Raw genomic sequence first — 2,893 nt, 5'->3', positions numbered from 1 at the left:
TTGAGTTTAGCACTGTAGACTTGGTTGGCACCAAATAAGTGTCACCTGGCAATTTGTTAATACTGAAAATAGAAGATGGCTAACATGCAAATGCAATTTATTTCTTAGTATTTTAGTAAACAGTCTGCTGTTGAGCTGAGAAAATCTTCATTTGAGATCTAAAAAACTTAATTTTTAAAACTTTTTTAGATGCCCCACAACAAAAATAATTATAGTACATTATTGTAATACAGTACTATACAGCAATGAAAAAGAATGAAGAACTGCTACAAAAAACAACATGGATGAATCTCACAGAAAGTGGAGAAAAAGAGTACCTAGGATGTGGGCTATTGCTTACATACACCAGAATCCACAAAATCGTAAGTGTACAATTTGATTAATTTTTTCATATGTGTACAACCATGTACCCATCTTCCAGATCAAGATATGGAACATTTCCGGCATCCCAGAAGGCCCCTTTGTCCCCTCCCAGTAAATGCCTTCCCCTCACCCAAGGTAACCATTATTTGACCTCTAGTACTATAAATTAGTTTGCTTGTTTTTATAAATGGAATCGTAATACAGTGTACTCTTTCATGTCTAGCTTCTTTGGCTAAACTTTATTTCTGTGAGATTCCTCAATGTTGTTTTGAATCGCGGTAGTTCATTCTTTTTCCTTCTTGAATAGTATTCCTGTTGTATGAACATATCACAATTTTATTTTTTGTATTGTTGATGGACATTTATGTTGTTTTAGTTTTGGGCCAATATGAATAAATCTGCTATGAACATCGTTGTATATGTATTTAGTTGGACATAGCACTTATTTCTGTTGGAACATATACCCAGGAATTGGAATTTCAAAGTGTTTATACAATTTACATTCTGCTAACCGTACATGAGAGTTCTAGTTTCTTTATATCCTTGCCAACAGTTGATATTGTGAGTCTTTTGAATCGTAGTGGGTATGTAGAGATATTTCACTGTGGTTTTAATTATTAGTTCTCTGATGATTAATAGTGTTAATCACATCATGTGTAATTTATTTTTTCTTGAGTTATTCTTTAATTTCTTTATTCCTTCTTCTTTAAAATTAATAAAACAATATCACTTTTGGTGTTGAATTAAAGTATTTTTAAAGTTAGTATTAACTGAAAACGCTTCTAAGTAAATGTATTTATTTTTTAAAGGCAAGAGGATTTATATCCCCCACTATGGTGTAATTTAAATGCTGATTCTGTAGTTGTGGGTAAACCCATTTTCTAATAAGGTACTCTCTTTATATAGGCCTTAATATGTGTACACCAATGACTATGTGTGCCTAAAGAATATAGTTATGCCCAGATAGACTAGCCATGGTCAGGATGCCTACTTATTCTGGCTCTGCTGCCAGTAATTATGTGAGTTTGGACCTTTTTTGCTATCAGTAAAATGAATGCTTTCAGCTAGATGATTTCTAAGACACACTGCAGGCCTTAGAAACCTTGTGTGGAAGAAGTTGGTTAGAATGGAAATAATACTAGATTGAGAATCAGCCTGGACTCTTTGCACTTTGTGGGCCTTTACTTTATTTCATGGTTCCAAATCCCAATAATAAGTTGTTTCCTCTTCCTCCTCCTCCTTCTCTTCCTTCCCTACCTTCCCTCTTTTAACAGATTTTTATATGAAAATAAGCAATACTGTAATTCCTTGTGGCTGGAAATGAGCATAAACAGTATAATTTTTTTAAACTATATAAGTTGTGATTATTAAATGTGTACACTAATAAACTGTGTAGATCTTGAGCTGTTCAGATTTAGCAATATGGCCACTTGTGATGCTCAGTAACTGTTTTTTCCATGATAAATCTAGAAACTTTTTAAACCAAAGTAAACTCCATGTCTATATCAAATTGCAGGATTTCCACAAACTTAATTTTCTTGGAGTGGATTTGGTTTGCTTTTTCCAAAGTCTAGGCAGACATAGGATATGATTCAGTGTAACCTCATTTCTTTGCATTTTACTTTATTTATTTGGATTTTTTGTTTTGCAGTAACATTTTCTGTTGTAACTTTGAGTAGCAAAGTTTCTTTTCGACATTTTTAAAAGACTCACTGTCAGACTCATTAAACTCTTTTTAAAGTAATAGCTTATTGGGATCCAGACTCATAGTCACATATTTGCTTTTGACTATTGCTTCTCTTTTGGCATTCATTAAATAATACTTGATGAAACTAATAGTTTACTCCAGCGGTCTCTAACCTTTTTGGCAGCAGGGACCGGTGCTCCTATGACAGTCTAATGCCTGATGAGCTGAGTTGGAGCTGAGGTGATGATGTAAATGCTGGAGAGCAGCTGCAAATACAGATGAAGCTTCGCGGGCTCGCCCACTGCTTACCTGCTACAGTGCGCCCCGGTTCCTACCAGGCCATAGACCGGTATTGGTCTGCAAACCATGGGTTTGGAGACCCATGGTTTACTCCATGTAGACCAGTTGCAGAAGCAGCGAAAAGCTGTGGTCTGGAGGCTGGGCTTTGGAGTCATTACAGCACTTGAATTCTGGTACCTCTTATTAGCAATGTGACCTTCAGAAAGTTCCTGAATCTTCAGTCATATTATGTGTAAAATTCAGATCATAAAGGTTATCTCATAGGACTGTCACATGGATTAAATGAGGTAATACTACATATAAAGTGCTTTGAACAGTGATTGCCTTGTACTTAGTAATCATTAGATAAATGTTAGCTGCCATTATGAATATTACTGTCTGTAGGGTTTTTGTGAGGATTAAATGTTACAGTATAAGTAGAGTATACACAAAAGGCCTGCAGTGTATTACACGATTAGTGTTAGCTGACAAAGATTTTCTGTGGCCAGTTAGTTTTACACAATTTTTCTATGTCCAAGTGAAATTGCACTGACGGACCACTCT

General features: G+C 35.2%; 1 protein-coding gene across 7 annotated transcripts in view; it reads left to right on the top strand.

Moving 5' to 3' along the window:
* Window positions 1-2,893, top strand: part of S1PR1 (sphingosine-1-phosphate receptor 1) — a 150,902-nt gene that overhangs the window by 1,381 nt on the left and 146,628 nt on the right. For 2 of the 7 annotated variants that reach the window (XR_002782590.1, XR_002782589.1), the window contains exon 1: window positions 44-362. The gene's annotated coding sequence lies outside the window, so the exon portion shown is untranslated. Of the gene's footprint in view, window positions 1-43; window positions 363-2,234 lie in introns of those variants that run through there. The other 5 variants (XR_002782581.1, XR_002782582.1, XR_002782580.1 and 2 more) reach the window with 5 other exon arrangements.

This window comes from Pteropus vampyrus, unplaced genomic scaffold (assembly GCF_000151845.1).
Source record: "Pteropus vampyrus isolate Shadow unplaced genomic scaffold, Pvam_2.0 Scaffold6, whole genome shotgun sequence".
Lineage (NCBI taxonomy): Eukaryota > Metazoa > Chordata > Mammalia > Chiroptera > Pteropodidae > Pteropus > Pteropus vampyrus.
This window is presented reverse-complemented; position numbering and strand designations above follow the sequence as displayed.